The 22,390-nt window shown below is 34.4% G+C and overlaps 1 protein-coding gene across 4 annotated transcripts in view; it reads left to right on the top strand.

Moving 5' to 3' along the window:
• The window catches only part of LRRIQ1 (leucine rich repeats and IQ motif containing 1), a 222,972-nt gene that overhangs the window by 165,265 nt on the left and 35,317 nt on the right, over positions 1-22,390 (top strand). The gene's annotated exons all lie outside the window — the stretch shown is intronic.

Here is a 22,390-nt window from a genome sequence, read left to right on the forward strand (position 1 = left end):
TGGCATAAGGCAGGTGGCAGGGCTGCTGGTTTCCCTGTCCATGTTCATACCAGTGACAGTGAGAGTGCAGGGATATGGGGCAGGGCCACTGGTGTCTGTGTTTGTTTTTGTGCTGGCAATGGCAGCGCAGTGGTGCAGTGGCGGTAAGGGGTGGGTATGCTTGCACTGACAGCAATGGTCCAGTAGGGTACACACACACCCACATGCAGGAAGTAAAGGGGAGACAAAGTCTGTCCACATGTTCACCAGCAAAGCAATGGGGGTGAGGGGGTGCTCCTGCATGAGTGATTGCTAGCAAAGTGGCACAGAGGAGAGTGGGGTTGGAGAGGGTGTGGGTGGACTGTGACTCCAGGAGAATGCCACTCTCCTGGAGGTCTCTGACAATCAGGTGCACTCTGCCAGCAGGAGGTATGATGCAGACCCCAGGAGGCATCCTGTTAGATATCCAAAGCTGCACTGCAAGCAAGCATGGCCAAGCTTGGGCCCCAGGGTAGGCCAGCAGACAGAGGGGAACTCAGGTCAAACGGGCCTCATCTCACAGGCAAGATTGCTCTGCTCTGTTCAGGTCTTACAGTTCCCCTAAGACTACCATCTCCTAGCGGAGCATGGAGACCCTTGGAAGATGGGCGTCACTGACCTTGCTCCCCTGCAGATGTTCCCACACCAAACCCCTGGAGCTCCAAACGGGCTAGAATCCTGCCACTACCACTTCCCTAGGCAGCTCTTCCTGACAGTTCATGTCCTGGAGGACCGTGGGGTGTCCTGCTGCCAGGATTCCAGAGGTCTTACGGCATGAGTGGGTCACTTGTCACCTGCTCTACTGACCTTATCACCAGGAGTGCTTGGGGAGCCGGGAATAAATCCCAGTACACAGTAGCCTTGTGCAGAGTTCCCAGCTTCCAACCACTTCAGCCCAGCATCTGTGTCCTCCCTCCGTCCACTCTCAATGCCTTCCTTCCAAAGATGTGTTTGAAGTGCACCAGTCTTCTACTATCCTGGTCTCTTGGTGGCAGGTGTGCCTCCTACTTTCATATGGTTGGCCATCATATGTCCTGAAAAAAAATTATTATTGAGTTTTAAGAGTATTTTGTGTATTTTTGATAACAGTCCTTTATCAGCTGCATCTTTGGCAAATATTTTCTCCCAGTCTGTGTCTTGTCTGCCCATTCTTTTGGTGTCTTTCACACAGAAGCATTTTTAATTTTAATGAAGTCTGAATTATCAATCATTTTTTTCATGGATTGTGCCCTTGATGTTGTATCTAAAAAGTTATCACCAAACCCAAGAACACCTAGATTTTGTCCTGTGTTATCTCCTAGTAGTTTTATAGTTTTGTGTTTTGCACTTGGGTCTATGATTCATTTTGAGGTACTATTTTGAAGGGTGTGAGATCTGGGTTTAGATTCTTTTTTTGGGAGTGGGGAGGCATGTATCCAGTTGTTCCGACATCATTTGATGAAAAAAGTATTTTTTTCTCTATTGTATTGCCTTTTCTCTTTTGGCAAAGATCAGTTGACTATATTTTTGTGGATCTATTTCTGACTTGTCTATTATGTTCCACTGGTCTTATTTGTCTATTCTTTCACCAATACCATACTGTCTTTTTGTTTTGTTTCAACACTCTTTATCTTAAATAATGCTTAAATTGAATATGAAATATAGGTTCCTTTTTAGAGTGGTAACTTTCCTCTCGTGTTCCTTTTTTTTCAAACTTATATTTTTAGTTGACAAAGTTTTATATATATACATATATTTAACGTGTACAATGTGCTATTTTGAGGTATATATATACATTGTGAAATGACTAAATCTAGCTAATCGATGCACTGTTTAGATTACTGTAGCTTTATATAGTAGGTCTTGAAGTTAGGTAATATCCATTGTCAAAAAAAAAAAAGAAATGAAAGTTGATAAGGAGTTCCTCAAAACTCAGAAATGACAATAAAACAAACATATAGGTATAGTAAGTTATTGCTGAGAATTATCTATCTAGAGTAAGGAGGAATGTGCCTCCAGGTACCTGCCAAAAAGTACTTAAAAAGCTTTCTGAGTTGAAACAGTTTAAATTCACACTTCTAGAAATTCACATTAATGCGGATATATAGAACATAAATTAACTAAAAAAATAAGAAAACACTAAACATCTCAGGAAATAAGCCACAAGAATGATAGTAAATAGAAATACAAACTACAAAATTAGCCCATTTGAATACTTAAGATAGTGGATTCATCAGATACAGAATATGAAATAAGTATCTTTAGTTTAATCAAATGCATAAAAATTGATTTGATAATGTAATTAAGCAATGAGACTAGTAAAATTAGAAAACTAAAAAAATAGTGATTCTAAAAATGAAAACTATTATTGATATTACAAACTCAATGGATGGTTTAAAGAAAATTCGAACTACGGTCCAAAAAAAGTGAACCCGTTCTATTGTTACTATGCATTATCTATGCAGTTATATATTAAGTTCCAAAGACAACACACTTTATTTGGGATTGTTATCTAATGTTATAAACTTGACATTTTCTTAGGACTCACATGACCTAAAATACTGGCAATTTTCTATAGAGACTTAAGAAATTTTTTCTGTCTTCTGGTGCTGTTACTCAAAAAGATATATTAGCAAGCATTCTTGACCCTTTTGAACACATAGAGCACTCAGCTATGAACTTAGACAACTTTAAACTCACCAGTTACCTTAATATTGGCAACATAGTGAAAAAGGGACCAGTCTAAGATTTAGAAAAAGGTTCCTAATTTGCCACTAAATAGCTCTTGCATCCTGGATGTCACTTAACTTAACTTTTCTCAATCTCATTTGAAAATATATCTATATTAGTTTGTTCTCATGCTGCTATGAAGAAATACCTAAGATTGGGTAATTTATAAAGGAAAGAGGTTTAATTCACTGATAGTTCTACAGGGCTGGGGAGGCCTCAGGAAACTTGCAATCATGGCAGAAGGAGAAGCAAACACATCCCTCTTCACATAGTGGCAGTGAGAAGAAGCGGTGAGCAAAAGGGGGAAAAGCCCCTTATAAAACCATCAGATCTGGGGAGAACTCAATATCACAAGAACAGCATGGAGGTAACCACCCCCATGATTCAATTACCTCCCATCAGATTTCTACTACCATATGTGGGGATTATGGGAACTACAATTCAAGATATTTGTGTGGGGACACACCGAAACCATATCAATCTGTGTATCTTCTCTTTATTTTAAAAAAATGCATTTTTATTTGTAAGTTCATCTGAGTATAGCTATAGTAAATATCTAAAGTTGATTTTTCTACCCTCAGGCTAGTAGTTAAACACTGATTAGGAGCTCTAGTAAATATCTGTACCTAAGAAATTGATGCCTAAGATTTATTCTTAATATTTTGAGGTAGCTGCCACAGGAGAAAAGAGCATGAGATGCTATTTCTTGAGCAACAAAAATATTATCTAGGGATTTTATATATCTGATTGTTTCTTCACAACATCCATGAAAAAAAAAAATACAATTACCCTCATTTTTTGGAGACTGAAACTAAAATTTTGAGCTTATGTAAGACTCATGAGAATTTGAACTTAGGTCTGACTCCAAAGCCCATGGTATTTCCACTTCATCAAGAAGCCATATTTTTCCATGAGACTCCTCTTAATGTCATGTTTCTTAATACGGAAATGAATGACATTTTAAAATGTTCTTAATATACTAGCTATAATAAATAATGCAGAATTTCTTTTTTTCTTGTGGAAGACTTTTAGAAAATAAGGAATAATTTTGAAATACAGTTTTTCATATTTGTTCCCAGAGGACCTTATACATTTCTACTAAATTTATTCAAATATTAAATTATGAAAATGACAAAGCACAATAAACATTCCAGTCATAGGATATTATGTATGAATTGGTCAAAAACCACAGTATTCTATAACTCCATAGTTTTCCTATGTAAGTACATTCTGAAGAATAGCTTTTTCACACATTTGGAGAATAAATATGTTTGTGATCATTTACAGCATATTTCTTGCCAATGCTTACGGAAAAACTAATATAATTTTTAGTTACATGTGTTTCCACGCTGCAAAAGGATGATAAAACACGATGTTTTTGATGTAAAGATAGTAGAATTTGTTGGACTTGTTTTTCCATTTTTGTTTTCTCTTTTTAAACTAAAATGTAAATGTCTTGGTTTAGCTTCTTTAATTGTTTTTTAAATTAAGAAAACAGTTTTATCAAGAGAAAATTTTTACAAATTGAACACTCAAGATCACAGATAGTAAATAAGTTGGTTAGATTAACTACATCTATAGTGTTACTATAGTCGGAATTCTAATAGAAGAAAGAAGCAAATCATTGGTTTCGTATACAAAATGTACTTAGTGTTGGGAGACCGATCTCCGTGGGACTCTCGTGTTTCTGAACATTCTGGAAGTGAGGCATGTACTGCCCTTTAGTTTCAGACTATGTTTAAAAAAATGTTTGTGTACTGAACAAACTTAGAAGATAAAGATAGTGTGCCCACTGAAGCTGAGGACAAATTCACTTGCTGCTCAGCACTAAAAAGATAACGTTTTCCTCTAGTGCAAAGGATAGGTTGGTTTACAAGCAATTATAAAATATTTGAACTCCCTAAGCTTGGGATTTCTCAGCTATAACACAAACCAACCATCTGCATGGTGTCTACCTGAACTCCTTCACTTTACCTTTGTAGAAATTGAGGGGCAAAGGAGACCCACACAAATATGCTGATGCTCATATTTCTTCTTGTGCTGTGAGTAAAACTTTTTCTTTCTGAATTAGGAGTCTTGCTTCTTTTTCAGCGTTCATAAAACTATGCCATGCTCACATCAACCTGAAAATAGGATAAAATCTCAAACCCTCAGAAGTCATGATATAGAAAAACTTTAATTTCACTCTTATATACCCAAGGATGAATACGTGGAATTATAGAACAAATCATTCTTGCTTTATGAGTTGTTTTTAAGCATATGTATATTTTTCCCATCTTTTTGACTTATTTACTTTGTGAAATGCTCTTTGTAACCATGAGTGTATAATTATGGCTTCTTACCCATATTGTAGTTTTAAGGAACACCAATCTACAATATTTTAGGACTGCAATAATGTGTCAAATTTACCTAGCAGTGGCTGTGATTTTGGGATACGTGTTATGTAAATTAGCACAAACAAGCCTTATCCCTAAAAACATGCCATTTTATGTAGCAGAGAGAGAGAAAGTATTGGAATCACACAAACTTTGGCTCAAAAATCAAAATTGCCATTTCCAAAGTTTGCATCCACCAGAAATAACAAAGTGACAGTTATTTTTATATTTACTGTATTCAAATGATTTCACATCTTGCCTCACATATTGACATGTATTATTCCTATTTCACAATTGATAAAATTGATATTTAAAATGGTAATAGTCACTTTCTGCCTCTTAGTACACTTTCCTCTCCACAATACCTCAAGTTACATTAAACTTGGATCATTCATAAATGATGGGCAATATTTTAATAATATATTTCTTTCCTTATAGAGAATCACACTGGAAATCAACTCTGTTTATCATTTCTTCTACTAAATTAAGAATCATTCAGTTGTATGTGGTCCTTTGACTTCAGAAAAGATGCTCTAAGTGATCAGATAAAAGGAAACAAAAGGTTAAAAAAAATGGGGGCCAAGCATGGTGGTTCACGCCTGTAATCCCAGCACTTTGGGAGGCTGAGGTGGGCAATTGCTTGAGTCCAGGAGTTTGAGACTAGCCAGGGCAACATGGCAAAAACCCGTCTCTACTAAAACTACAACAACAACAATAACAACAAAAAGTAGCCAGGTGTGGTGGCATGCACCTGTAGTCCCAGCTGCTTGGGAGGCTGAGGTGGGAGAATCACCTGAGCCCAGGAGATGGAGGCTGCAGATGGTGCTGAGATCACACCACTGCACTCCAACCTGGGCAACCAAGGTAAGACCCTGTCTCAAAAAAACAAACAAAAAACACCACCAGAAAAGAAAAGAAAAAAAACAGGGAAACTAAATAGTGCAGAATTACTCTAGGCAAAGAAAGGCACTATGGGTTTATGATATACAAGAGAAATACATTTTTTTAAAGGGGCAGTCTTTTTGGCCAAAAAAGTCACAGATGGAAGATCCAAGTTGCAAGAATATAGAAAAATTAACTAAGAGGAGAATATATTGGTGAAATCAAGCATAAATTTAAAATATTAATAACAGTAATAATATGAAATGTAATGTTACATGTAAGGAACACAGAAATATCAATATATAACTGAAAAATGAAGCTAAATTGAGTCAAAATGTTCTATGATTCTTGTATTCTCTAGGAGGAGAGAAAAATGGTTACTTTTAGATTACATTAAATTCCATGTATGTATGGAATATATATATGTTCCATAAATATATGGAATATATTTATAATACGTATTGAATATATATTTCATATATATAGGGAGAGAGAAAGAGAGAGAGAAAGAGAGAGAGAGAGAGGGTTCTAGGGTAAAAACTCAATGAGTAGGTTAAAACAATATTACTGCCACACTACTAGAAAGAAACCTGTAGGAAGAAAAGAAGTACTCTATCGAATATGGAGTCAAGAAAGTAAAAAAAAAGAACACAGTACAGACAGCATATGGAAGGCACAAAATGAGATTGTGTACTTATACTCAAAATATAAGTACTTGAATTACATATAAATGATTAAATAGCCCAGGTAGCAAATAGTAATTGTTTCTAGATTTTAAAAAAATCCAAGAAACAAACTTAAACTATAAAGGTGCAGTAGGTTCAAAAGCAAAAAGATAGAAAAAACATGCCACAAAACTCTAACAACAGCAACAAAAAAAGCTAGTGTTCTTATATTTATATAAGAAAAAAATACACATTGGGGGAAAAAAATTACCAAACATAAAGAGCAGAATTTCAAAATGATAAAAAGTTCCATTTACTAGAGATATGATACTTTTAATAAACTAGTATAACACAACCTCAAAAATAAGGCAAAAATTAAAGAATACTAAGAAGTAGCAAATTCCACAACTATATTGGATGATTTTAAGGACATTTCTGTCACATCTATATAGCATGTGACATCTATACTCAAAAAATCAGTAAGGGACAGGCTTTGATAAACTGGTTTAATACAATTTTCATAAAATACTTATACAGAACATTCAACAATTGGAAAATGTACATTATCCTTAGGCCCACATAGGACTTTTACCAAACTTGAACTTATACTGGCCTTAAATCAGGTATCAAAAAATGTCTTCAGGATTAAAATCTTATGCAGGGTGTTTTCTGAATACAATGCTAGTAAACTACAAATCAATAATACCAATGTAACTAGAAAATCATTTTATTGGAAGTTAAAGAACACTTAAAAACTTATGAGTAGAAGAAATCATAATGATTTTTAAAAGTAACAATAACAAAAACACCACATATTGTAGACAACAATAATTAATGAAATAAAAAAAGTAATAAAATGTATCAATAAGACCAAAATTGTTTGAAAAGACTAGTAAACGTGATGCAACCCTGGCAAGTTTGATCATGAAAATAAGAGAGAAAACACAAATAACCAGTATCATGAATAGAAAAGGGATACATTGACAGATGATACCAACTATAAAGCTTTAATAAAATAATATTGTGAACAACTTTATGTCAATGCATTTGAAAATTTAGAGGAAATTTAAAAACCTAGAAAAATACAATTTCCCAAACTGACCCTATTCTTAAACTAACTCTATGAATAAACAATCAGAAGGAAAAGAAATGCAACCAGTAATAATATTTTTTAATCAAATATTGAAGATACATCTAACAAGAGATGCATAAGACCTTATGAAGAAAATCATAAAACTTTACTGAAAATGCTAAAGAAAAGCTTTAAGTATATTTATAAATTGGAAGACTAAATATTAAAGAACTAAGTCTTTCCAAATTAACTTATGACTACAATCTCAATTAAATCCCACAAGGTGTTTATGAAAGCTGACAAGCAGAATCTAAAATTTCTATGGAAATTCAAAATCCACAAATAGCCAATTACACTCAACAAAGATAAAGTGGAAGAATTCACCATATCAAACACCACAACTTATTATAAAACTGCATAAGATAAGACAGTGAATATCATGTGATATGGTATGATATGGTGGTAATTGTGTGGTGGATAGACAGGGTAGGGAAAGGTAAGGATATAGAAAACAGCAGCGGGAGAGCCAAGACAGAGGCCCATACATATAATGTTTAGTTGATATTGTTATAGAGGTTGCATTCCAAATCAGTGAGGAATAGGTAGGGTTTTCTAAATCTTATTTTAAAGTTAGTTATCTATATTAAAATAAGTTATTCTGCCTACTTAAAAAAGACCTGTGTGTAAGAAGAAAAAATATAAAACTTACAGAAGATAATATGGAAGAATATATTTATAAACTTAGATATGCAATTATTTCTTTAAAAATATGCAAAAAGTACTAGTCATATTAATAAATATGTACGCATTATAGTTAAGAACCCACATACATCGAAAGATGTCATAATAGTAGTGAAACAGCAGCCACATGGAGAAGGTATTTGCTACACAAACCAACAAAGCACTCACATCCAGTATAAATAATTCTGAGGAAGCATTAAAATAGAGACAGTTCAAGAGAAAAATAAACAGGAAGTTTTAACGTACATCTCATAAAAGAAATCCAAATAACTCATGAACATATAAACAAGTGATAATCTCATTTGCAACCAGAGAAAGGCTAATTAAAACACACAAACAAATAAACAACAAAAACAGCCTAACAGAACTTAGTATTATAGAGGACAAGAACCAATGAAACTCATATTTTGCTAATTGGAATATATTATAATTTGGGGTAACCATTTGACAAACAACTTTGACACTCCAGTAGAGTTGAAGATATGCATACCCTATCATCCTTCAAGCAACACTCATAGATATTTGCACCATAGGAAGCCTTGCACAAGGATAGTCAGAGCAGTGTTGTTCTTTTCCTTTTTAAGTTCAGGGGTACGTGTGCCGGTTTGTTACATAGCTAGACTTGTGTCATGGGGGTTTGTTGTACAGATTATTTTATCATCCAGGTATTAAGCCTAGTATCCATTAATTATTTTTTCCTGATCTTCTCCCTCTACCCACCCTCCAACCTCCAATAGGCCCCAATGTCTGTTGTTCCTCTCTGTGTGTTCATGTGTTCTCATTTAGCCCCTACTTATAAGTGAGAACAAACTTTATCGGGTTTTCTGTTTCTATGTTAGTTTGCTAAGGATAATGGCCTCAAGTTCCATCCATGTCCCTGCTGAAATGACAGAAGTAGGATGCAAGTGTTGTTCTTAATAGTCCCAAACTGGAAACAACCGATGTGGCCAACAACAATGCAATGGATAAGCTCTAATTCATATAGTGAAATATACAGTACAGCAATAAAAAAAGAACCATATCTATACACAGCAACGCAGATACATTTTACAAACAATATTGAACAAATGAAAACAAAATAATACCTACAGAATTGTTCTATGTATAGTTCAAAAGCAAACAAAGCTACAATATAGCGCTTAAACATGTATGTGCTAAACATTATAAAGGAAATCAAGAAAGTCAAGGTTATAAGCTTAACTATAGTAGTTGCCCTTAAGAGAAGCAAGACCTTTTCTTTTTTGTAATTTTACTTTAAGTTCTGAGGTACATGTGCGGAACGTGCAGGTTCATTACATAAATATACACATGCCGTGGTGGTTTGCTGCATCCATCAACTCGTCATCTACATTAGGTATTTCTCCTAATGCTATCCCTCTCCTACCCCCCCCACCCCCTGACAGGCCCCGGTGTGTGATGTCCCCATCGCTGTGTCCATGTGTTCTCGTTCAACTCCCACTTATGAGTGAGAACATGCAGTATTTGGTTTTCTGTTCCTGTGTTTGTTGAGAATGATGGCTTCCAGCTTCATCTATGTCCCTGCAAAGGACATGAACTTCTTCTTTTTATGGTTGCATGGTATTCCATGGTGAATTAGGAGAGATTTTGAGCAGGACCGCTGGTATGCAGGCAGTGTTCTATATTTTGAAATGATCAGAGGAATATTTTTATGAAATTTCATTTATATAATTAATTTACATATAATTTAATATATAATGTATATAATTCTTTATATTTCATAGTATATTTATAAATCTTGCAATTGAATATACACATAGTATATGTAAAATTTTGTGTATGTGTTATATTTCAAAACAAAATCATTGAAAATAGCTTTCAAAAATTAATATTTACATGATTAATAGTTTAAAGCTAAAAAGTAATTTTACAGTGTAGACCAATAATTCCTACCTGTATTGACTCATTTCTCCAATAGAATATGAGTAGACAAGGACTGCTTTTACCTATTTTCAAATTAAACGTGAAATTCCTGTAAAAAGGACCTCATTTGTAAATTTCATTTACAAATGAAATTCTGCTACATAAAATAAAAGTCAGTCTTTCTAAAAATAGTACAATAAAAGATAAAACTTTGGCATTAATAAAGTATTCAGCTGGAAAACTCTTAAATATTCAGCCAGCTATAGGGATAATTGCTTAATATTGTTGCTTATGGAAAACAACAACTTTAGAACCAGGTTTATTACTTTCTAATATGTTGGCATGCAAATTGTGAAAGTTATTTTTAATTATTGCTTGCATAATGCACACAGTATTTTAATATATATTCAGTATTTCATTTGAACTTATCTCTGTATCAGAAACATCTATATAATTCAGTTTGACAAATACAAAAATTATCATAGGCAGAAGTTTATAATAAAATGATATAAATGCACATAATGGGAATTTCATTATGAACATATAGACATATGTGCTATGAGCATTTCTGTTATATAGCTATGTAATAATATAAAGTATGTTTTATTGAGTTTTTCAAGCTTCTATCACTAATATATCAACTAATGCACTTATTGGTTTCTTTTGAAATAAAAGTAGTAAAGGAAATAAAACCACCTACTTGTCCCTCAATTAATAAATATATGTAAATCAGTAGAATTAGAAATACATTTTTATCAATGAGTGAAAACCTTTAGATAGAGCAGGGACCTGAAGTGTATGTGTGCGTGTATATATATATATATATATATATATATATATATATATATACACACACATACACACACACACACACACATATATATACATATATATGTGTGTGTATATATATGTATATATATGTAACTGTGTGTATATATATATGTAATGTGTGTGTATATATATATATAAAATGTGTGTGTCTCTCTCTATATATATGTAATGTGTTCATACACACATATATATGTGTGTGGCAGTAATATTTATGTGGCCACTATCACCATGTTATTCTGAAAGCCAACCTACTGACATCATTAGATGCTCCATTATGCTATTGAGCGGGCCCTAGTTTGGATGACTTACTATATTAACACTCCCTGAGGGAGTCTAGGTTGGATAGAGGAATATTTTTCAAGGATAATTAAATTGAGACGGTGAAACAGGAGAGAATCATGTCAATGGAGCCTCCTTCATGGTTATTACTAATTGATAAAAATAATTGGTAATAACTTAAAATCAATTAAGATTTTACATCTACTCTTCTTATCGTGTGGAAATTGATTTTTCTTTTTAAGGATGCACTAAAATCCTTATATATTATGAAATAAAAGACATTTAAAAATATGGGTTACATATTTAGAATTCTGGTAAGGAGTGCTTCCTGGACTTACCCCCTAGACAATTTTTCTGACTAGTTTTGTGTTAATCATCAATCTTTCCCTCCTGTCAGTGACCCCCTAGAACCCCGAAGTTGACCTGAATTTAGAGTAAGTCTTGGCCTTTGGCACTTGAGATAGCATTAAGGCTATGCATGATGGAATTCATTTTACTTTTTTAAGTGAAAAATAGTAATATGGCTAGTAAATCCTTACTATATGTTACATACTCTATATGTTCATTCTATGTTATTATTTACCTTTTAAAAGGAGAAAACTGAGACAGAGAGAAGATAAATACTTTACCCAACATTATACAGCTAGTAAGTGAAAAAGCCAACTTACTATGTACAATTTCGTTGCTAGGCAGATACAAAGATGGATAAGGTACAGACCCTAGTTTTACAGACTGAATTAATTTATTCTCTAATGAATTTCCTATAAGTCAGATTCCAGGACCTCTTGTAATGGAAAATGAGGTAGTGTGACAGCCTCATGGGAAAAAATCATAAATTCCATGGCTACTGAGTAGTTCTAAAAGCAATATCCTATTAACATTTACATTAATATTTCTCAGAAATGAATAAATACCAGGACAGGGACAGAATTAGTATTACTGATTTTTCCTTTTGCATCAGGCTTCAATACAACTTGGCATAACACTGTTACTAGTCCTGTTATTTAAAACTTGGATATTTTGCTTCTCTTAAATTTTTGCATTACTTTTGATTTTTAAATATTACAGTAAAATATTATTTATCTTAATCACTGAGGGTTTTTTGCACTTTCTTAAATGTTATGCCTAAGGCAAGTACCTCACTTGTCCTACTCACCTTACTCTAGTCCCAGCCCTAGTTATAGCACACATGGAGACACATTACATGTTAATGTATATATGACTTAAGCAACCTAGGATTTTCCTGAGTTATGTGATTCTCTGGAAAGAAACCAAAGAATCACCCTTTATATAGTATTTGGTACTGCACGGTAAAGATATTAGTGAGGAAATACAGCCCAGCTGAACAATATACATGGCAAAACATATTTACTTTAATGTAGAGTTGTGTAGAAGTTGAATACAGATTATTTATTACAATTTGTTAATAAGCACAACTATAGTCGATTTGTTAAAGGATGTTTCTGCTATTGCAGAGGGATTCAGTTAAATCTAGTAATTCCATAATATCAAAAAATGTGTCTTGCAAAATCTAAATATTTTCCATGATATAATTTAATAACTAATTTTATTTTTCTTTGCCTTCATAAAGGTTATTCATACACTTTATGTACTATCCCATACCCCAAATGGACCAATTTTGAGAATGAATTCAAATGTCAGAAACTAGCACATAACTTTTCATTTTAGTTTTTTTTTCCCTCTCTGCCATAAAATATAGTGAAATATGTAAAGGAGTGATTGGTGCTAATGTTAGCCTTTGACCTTATATATAGGTTTGGCACTATTCCCAAAATTTCTGTTTTTTAAACTTTTGCACCAACAATTCTCTTTATTCATGAAGTCATTTTTTCTGAGTGATCAATTACATATATACTTAAATATATTTTTAAAGAATAGGGATGTTGCTTGTCACACACAAAATGGCTCTCATAGAGTTACTGGTTTCGTGCCAATGCTGTCAACTTTCCAACAACAGATTGGATTGGTTAAGGAAGAAACCATAAACAGCCTATCAACAAGTATTTATACAAATGTTAATGAAATTAAAATTCTGTTAGTGTAACATTTATGCCAAATTCCATTTTTAGTTGGGCTTTATTTGTGAGGTATAATGCAATAACTTATTTTAATAAACACATACAGACCACTTTTGCTTTATAGTGTAAATCAAAATTTTAGTATTGCCGACATAAGATACATAGAATCAGCCATTTATCAAAGTTACCAAAAATATTTCCATTGCATGAAGAAGTGTTTTTCTGAGCCACAACTATGTCCTCCAAAAACTTTTGGTAAAGAAATGAACTCATCTCTATTAATGAAACCAAGAGTATTTTATTATATTACTGAGAAAAGCCATTAAGGGAAAAGAAAATAGTCATGGGAAAGTTGCCATAAGTATTAAAAATATAAATAGTTAGCTTATTTTTCTGTGCCTTAAATGATAATTGAATCTTAATCTCCCTCACTTTAGGATATTATGTTATATTGAAAATTTAGAAAACTGATTTATTTGAAGCATATGGGTTTAATGAACACTTTTGTTTTGCTTTTCATGAAAAAAAGAATAATGTTTCCATTAATTTAAAAAGTACTTCATTTCTTTTGGTGAACTTCTTAAAACTAATCTGCTTTCCTCTATGATTGAGTATATTTCAAACATTTTATAAAGTAATTTTATATGAATGAGTAGTGTTTCTTTTTTTTGGTTTTGTGTTTTATTTTTATTTATTTATTTTTATTTTATTTTATTATTATACTTTAAGTTTTAGGGTACATGGGCACAATGTGCAGGTTTGTTACATATGTATACATGTGCCATGTTGGTGTAATGCACCCATTAACTCGTCATTTAGCATTAGGTATATCTCCTAATGCTATTCATCCCCCCTCCCCCTGTTTTTATTTAATTTTATTTTTTGAGACAAAGTTTCGCTCTGTCGCCCAGGTTGGAGGGCAGTGGCATGATCCTGGCTCATTGCAAACCCCTCCCCCCAGGTTCAAGCAATTCTTCTGCCTCAGCCTCCCTATAGTAGTTGGGATTACAGGCGTGCAATACCACACACCCGGCTAATTTTTGTATTTTTATTAGAGATGGGATTTCACCATGCTGGCCAGGCTGGTCTCGAACTACTGACCTCAGGTGATCTGCCCCCGTCAGGCTCCCAAAGTTCTGGAATTACAGACGTGAGCCACCATGCCTGGCCTGGTTTTGTGTTTAATTCCATACCATTAGTTGTTAATTTTTATCCCAATCTAATCTTGACCTTCAGAGCTAAAGTTTCTATTATAATAATTAAATTAATCATGTTTAGACATATGTTATCCTCCACAATGCACAGATTTGTCCACATGCTAAAAACCTCCAAATTCTAGTTCTACTTTTCTCAGGGTACTGAGACAACATTAATCGACTGTAATAATTATTTTATTTCACAAATATTTTTGAGCACCATCCTACTATGTACCACTTAAGGAGATTATATTGTATTAGACTGGTGGAAAAGTAATTGTAATTTTTGCCCTTGATAATAGTAGGAAAGCAGACACATAGATAAGAAAATAAAATATAATGTAATGAATGCTATCATGGGGTATCTATACAGTTCTTTGGAATGAGCATACCTAACCTAATTTAAATAAGGAATGCAGCGTTGGATGATCAGGGAGCATACCCCAAAGAATGGAAGTTCTAAACTGAGACCTAAAGACCTGAAGCAGGAATACCCTTGGCAAAGTGCATAGTCCCAAGCATAGAAGACAGTATGGGCAAAGGTCTGTGGGCAAAAGAGAACATTTGGGGTAACTACACTATGTCTAGGGGATTGAGACAGGAACCTAACAGAAGTGTCTGAAGATATAAAGTAAGACCTATACATTATGGAAAAAAACTTTGAATATTATCTAAAGGCAGTGGAGAACCAGGAATTTAACCTATGAGATGGCACAATTAGATTTGTACTTTAGCAAGATCATTTGCAGTATGGAGATATATCTGTGGGAGGAAGAATAAAAGCAGAGGCCAGTTAGAAGGCTGTTGCAGTAATTCAGTAGAAACAATGTTAGCCTGAATTAAAAATAGTGGCAGTGGGAATGGAGGGGATTTGATAGATTTAACATAGATGGTAAAATATGCAGTTGGAAGGTGAGAGGTGAGAAAGAATCAGTGCCACACTCTGCTTTCTCAGTTGTAAATTAATGATAGTGATAGCATTATAGAAAATTTAGGAAAAGGTTAAATAATAAACATGAGTTCAATTTTTTGACGTGCTTGAAGTATCTGTTGGATATATGTGAGGGGTCTTTGAATACATGTCTCAGAAGGAAATAAAGATGGCAATTGAAGAATTTGAATGGATATCATTATACAGAGAGAGTATAGCCTAAAAATAAAATGGGGCCAAGATAGAACTCCAGAGAAGAATCCTGAGATTGAAAAAGATGGCAAGGGAAGAGGGGCCCTTGGAAGAGACTGGGGTTTAGCCAAAGGATTGAGAATAAAAACATGGAGAAGGTAATGAATCCAGGGAAAACAAGCCTTTCGAGAAGGAGGGAGTGGATAACAGTGAATAATACTATAGAGAAGTCAGTAAGATATGAACTTCAAAAAGTCCCCCAAATTTAGCATTATGATGCTTTTGATGTGCACAGTTCCAGTGAAAGGGTGTTGGGAGAAAGCCATAACGCAGATGGCAAGTAAGTCAACAGAGACTAATCTTTGTCTTCAAGAAGCTCATTTGATTAGGGAAGGAGAGAGAGAAGAGTCACTGGAGGGGAATGTAAAAAGTCAGTTTTAAGAGATGCTGAAAATATAGAAGAAAAGGGAAACTGATGGCAAGGTATTCTAGATAATATGGAAGGATTGGGATCTGGTGCACAGTTCAAGGCGTTGGGTTTGAGAGGAAGAGAACCTCTTCTGTTGTGACAGGTAAGAAAGGTACCCTTACACATACATATATCACCACATATAGGACTGCTCACTCACGTTCAGAATGCGGCCTGAAGTAAAATGGTTGCAATGGCGAAAGAAAGAAGGAACCAGATTAGTAGTTTACCCAGGAGGTGGACTAGATCTTATTTCTGATTAGATATTTGTACTTAAAGAATAAGTAGCCAATATTGACTACAGACTGAGTAATCTGAGTTACTTCGGAATCCAGGAGGAAAAAACATACTTTAGTAGGATGATGATGGTAAAGACAAGTTGTGATTTTGAAGTTCAGGTGGAAATATGAGATACAAGAACAGGATTAAGGCAGAGGTTGGTGATACCTAGTCCTCTCCGCTGTTAGTTCATGAGATAAGAAACTATGCCAATCAGGTTGACTGTTGTCAGAAGCTAGCACAGTGCCAGATATAGAGTGGGAACTGACTCCTAGGTACTTGTAAAATTGGGAGCATCAACATCTAAAGGAATCTAAAAAGGATCCTGAAGGGTGGGAATACTTGATGTCTGGTGTCCCAAAGACCTGCAGAAAAAAAAAGAGTTGTAAGACAAAGGAAGTGGTCTGGAATCCAGCAGTGAGGTCCGTGAAATTAAGGAATGAATATAATTGTTAGATAAGCCAGTTTCAGGCCATTTTACAGTATCTCATAGTGATATTATTTGTGAAAAACAAAATATTGGAAGAGTGTCCAATTTGTCCCTGAAATCCTCTTATATCTCATGCAGTTTATAGAATTAGGAAATACCTATAAATTATGAGAGGAAAGTAGCCTATAGTTTAGAAGATTTGGGGCAAATATATAAATCTGTATGCCTACAGAAAATGAAAATTGCCCCTTTTGAAAACAGAGTAGAAACTAAAATCAACCAATGGTCAGGAGAAAATATTTGCACCAGGGATAACAGAAAAAGAAGTATAAATAGTCAAAAACAAAAAAGGAAACTAGAATCCAGTAGATAATTGAAGAAAACAAAAAAGATATTTTACAATGTACAAACTAAAATTATTAAATAATTATAATGTTCCATTTCACTAGCAAAGATGTATAAATTAAGACCATAATTAGACAGTATTGTTATCAAATTATCAGCAGTTTAAAAATATTTGCTCTCTTACTGTTGACCAGGACTCAGTAAAATAAGCAATCTCATAAAGTATGTAATTGGTGAGACCTTTTAAAACCATTTGACAATATAGATTATATCAAATTCTTTAAAATATTTATACTATTAGATATTTTATTCTTAATTCCATCTTTTAAAATGGATTAATTATTTATGCAGACAACAAACATATGAAAAAAAGCTCATCATCACTGGTCATTAAAGAAATGCAAATCAAAACCACAGTGAGATACCATCTCACACCAGTTAGAATGGCAATCATTGAAGAATCAGGAAACAACATCCTGGAGAGGATGTGGAGAAATAGGAACACTTTTACACTGTTGGTGGGAGTGTAAATTAGTTCAACCATTGTGGAAGACAGTGTGGCGATCTAGAACCAGAAATACCATTTGACCCAGCAATCCCATTAGCGGGTATATACCCAAAGGATTACACATCATTCTACTATAAAGACACATCCATACATATGTTTATTGCAGTACTATTCACAATAGCAAAGACTGAAGTCAACCCAAATGCCCATCAATGATGCACTGGATTAAGAAAATGTGGCACATATACACCATGGAATACTATGCAGCCATCAAAAAGGATGAGTTCATGTCCTTTGCAGGGACATGGATGAAGCTGGAAACCATCATTCTCAGCAAGATAACACAGGAACAGAAAACCAAATACCACATGTTCTCACTCATAATTGGGAGTTGAACAATGAGAACATATGGACACAGGGAGGGGGAAAACACACAGTTGGGCATGTTGAGGGGTGGGGGGCTAGGGGAGGGGTAGCATTAGGAGAAATACCTAATGTAGATGATGAGTTGATGGGTGCAGTAAACTACCATGGCACGTGTATAGTTATATAACAAAACTGCACATTCTGCACATGTATCTCAGAACTTAAGGTAAAATTTAAAAAGAGATAATTAAAAACCTATTATACAATAAGTTGGTAGATCATAGTATAAAACCATGAAAATTGTGTCTGAGTTTTCTATTACATATAATACATTTATTATAATACTCACTGAAAAATAGGATAGGAAGAAGACATATAATTACAGTCAGCCTCTCATATCCATGGGTTCTGCATCTGTAGGTTCAACCAACTGCAGATTAAAAAAAAATTTTTTAAATGCACTTATACTGAACATGTACAGATTTTTTCTTTCATTAATTCCTAAAAAAATTAGTATAACAGTTTATATTATATTGGGCATTATGAGTAATCTATAAATGATTTAATGTACCTAGGAGGATGTTCACAGATTATAAGCAAATGCCATTTCCTATCAGGGACTTGAGCATCCACCAATTTTTGTATTCAAAGAAGGTCCTGGAACCAATCCCTTATGGGTACTGAGGAACAACTATGTGTGTAAACTAAAGTCAAAACAAAAAAATGTGAAAACAGCTACAAGTAAATGCCTTTAAATATTAACCAGTGGTTGTCTTGATAATGGTGGTTGCAGATTGTCTTTTCTTTGACTTTTTACTTTCTAAATTTCCTATAATGAGTATGTATTATTTTTATAATAAAAGGTCAAAAAATGTTTAAATAAAATTACTTAAGGTTGTGTTTTGAAGTAAAAAGCATATATAAACAGTAGTAACTGGAGGACAGCAAGAATCAAAGGAAGGCATTTTTCTTAGGTTGATAATATAGGGAATTGATGATGCAAGACCCATAGAAGTAGCAAGGAATTGTGGACAAAGGGATTAGTGTTCTGAAGGCAGAAGGTTGCTTCTTCTAATATTGAAAGGAAGGAATTACTGGGCAGCCTAACTGGAAACTGATAAGTATCTGTTAATTTATCCAGGTCACCCTTATTCTTCCTACACAAGTTGCTAAAAGAAGGACTTCTGAAGCTTCCAAGAATAAATGTTACTTTCTCTTCCTCAGTAACAGGAGTAATTCTGAAATGATTTTGCTGAGACAGAACCACTTCCTCTAACATTTGAATTGCAGTATTTTCAAGTACATCCAGCCAATTTCACCACTATGCTTGTTCTGTTTCTTACACTGAGCTCATGCCAATCTACCAATTTATGCCTTGGGGTTAAAATGGTTAATAAGAATTGGATCCTTATGATGAAATCTCTCCTTTTTACTCAGGAATTGTTTAGAACTTTGGCTGAGTTTTGATGTAAAATTACTTAGTGTTTATGAAGTGTTATTGTAGAATTGAGGAAAGCTTTCCAAAATGAGTACTTTAAAAAGTGACCATTGCAAGTATATGTCACTATTTTTAAGAACGGGAAGACTGAGATTATTTCTGTTTTAACTAAAAGTTTGCTTATTACAAAAGGATTCTCTCCATATCAGGAGTAGGTGAGTTTCAAGTCTTGGGCTCAGTTGATCATCAGGGTCACTGAGTCATCACTGTTTTCTGTCACTGTGCTGTCCAACATCTGGCCTGGTCACTAAGGAAACCAGATCAGTAGCTGGGGTTTTGCTAGAAAGGAGACCCAATGCAGTGTGTAGCAATGCCAAATCTTCCCTTTGTTTGAGTGTGTCTTATAACTTTTGTATAATTATTTTTTTCTACTTCCTTTTTTTTTTTTTTACTTTAAGTTCTAAGGGTACATGTGCACAACGTGCAGGTTTGTTACATATGTATACATGTGCCATGTTGGTGTGCTGCACCCATTAACTCGTCATTTACATTAGGTATATCTCCTAATGCCATCCCTCCCCCCTCCCCCCACCCCCCAGCAGGCCCCGGTGTGTGATATTCCCCACCTTTTCCATGTGTTCTCATTGTTCAATTCCCACCTATGAGTGAGAACATGCGGTGTTTGGTTTTCTGTCCTTGTGATAGTTTGCTCAGAATGATGGTTTCCAGCTGCATCCATGTCCCTATAAAGGACATGAACTCATCCTTTTTTATGGCTGCATAGTATTCCATGGTGTATATGTGCCACATTTTCTTAATCCAGTCTATCATTGATGGACATTTGGGTTGGTTCCAAGTCTTTGCTATTGGGAATAGTGCCACAATAAACATACATGTGCATGTGTCTTTATAGCAGCATGATTTATAATCCTTTGGGTATATGCCCAGTAATGGGATGGCTGGGTCAAATGGTATTTCTAGTTCTAGATCCTTGAAGAATCGCCACACTGTCTTCCACAATGGTTGAACTAGTTTACAGTCCCACCAACAGTGTAAAAGTGTTCCTATTTCTCCACATCCTCTCCAGCACCTGTTGTTGCCTGACTTTTTAATGATCACCATTCTAACTGGTGTGAGATGGTATCTCATTGTGATTTTGATTTGCATTTCTTTTTTTTATATACTGTAAGTTTTAGGGTACATGTGCACAATGTGCAGGTTTGTTACATATGTATACATGTGCCATGTTGGTGTGCTGCACCCATTAACTTGTCATTTAGTATTAGGTAGATTTGCATTTCTCTGATGGCCAATGATAATGAGCATTTTTTCATGTGTCTATTGGCTGCATAAATGTCTTCTTTTGAGAAGTGTCTGTTCATATCCTTCGCCCACTTTTTGATGGGGTTGTTTGATTTTTTCTTGTAAATTTGTTTAAGTTCTCATGAATAGGAAGAATCAGTATCGTGAAAATGGCCACACTGCCCAAGGTAATTTATAGATCCAATGCCATCCCCATCAAGCTACCAATGACTTTCTTCACAGAAATGGAAAAACCTACTTTAAAGTTCATATGGAACCAAAAAAGAGCCTGCATTGCCAACACAATCCTAAGCCAAAAGAACAAAGCTGGAGGCATCACGCTACCTGACTTCAAACTATACTACAAGGCTACAATAACCACAACAGCATGGTACTGGTACCAAAACAGAGATATAGACTAATGGAACAGAATAGAGCCCTCAGCAATAATACCACACATCTACAACCATCTGATCTTTGACAAACCTGACAAAAACAAGAAATGGGGAAAAGATTCCCTATTTAATAAATGATGCTGGGAAAACTGGCTAGCAATATGTGGAAAGCTGAAACTGGGTCCCTTCCTTACACCTTATACAAAAATCAGTTCAAGATGGATTAAAGACTTAAATGTTAGACCTAAAACCATAAAAACCTTAGAAGAAAACCTTGGCAATACCATTCAGGACATAGGCATGGGCAAGGACTTCATGACTAAAACACCAAAAGCAATGGCAACAAAAGCCAAAATTGACAAATGGGATCTAATTAAACTAAACAGCTTCTGCACAGCAAAAGAAACTACCATCAGAGTGAACAGGCAACCTACAGAATGGGAGAAAATTTTTACGATCTACCCATCTGACAAGGGGCTAATATCCAGAATCTACAAATAACTTTTGTATAATTATAAGGCTATTTATGAAAATGGAGTCTGCTCATGGATTCAATGGCCAATCCCTTCATGTGAAGTAAGTGTTCCTCTAATTGTAGCAACTATGGAAGAGTTGGCCTAAGTTCAGGTTTCAAGGGCTGAAGTCATTTTAGAAACATAAGGTCGCATAAGAAGCAATAGGAACTTTACTAAGTAACAGAGTTTTAGATACCCAAAGCACCCAGATTTTACGCTTTCCAGAGACCTGGCTTCAACATCTGTTTAAATTGAAAACTAGAGTCATTTCACTAATTACAACAGTAACTTTTAAAGAAGAAAGACATGTTAGATATATCATCCACAACATATTCTGAATGACATATGCTAAGCTTGTGTGTATGTGTGTCTGCACGTACATGCACAGAGTATTCAAAATAGGTTTTGCACCATGCTTTATTCATTTTCCAAACAACTTGCAAATATGTAGACTTTTTATGTACAAACATCTATAACAAAAGCATATTTCAAAGTAATAAATTGACTTTAAATTTTCAGGTTTTTAAACTAC

This window comes from Pan troglodytes, chromosome 10, assembly GCF_028858775.2.
Source record: "Pan troglodytes isolate AG18354 chromosome 10, NHGRI_mPanTro3-v2.0_pri, whole genome shotgun sequence".
In the NCBI taxonomy this organism is placed as follows: Eukaryota; Metazoa; Chordata; class Mammalia; order Primates; family Hominidae; genus Pan; species Pan troglodytes.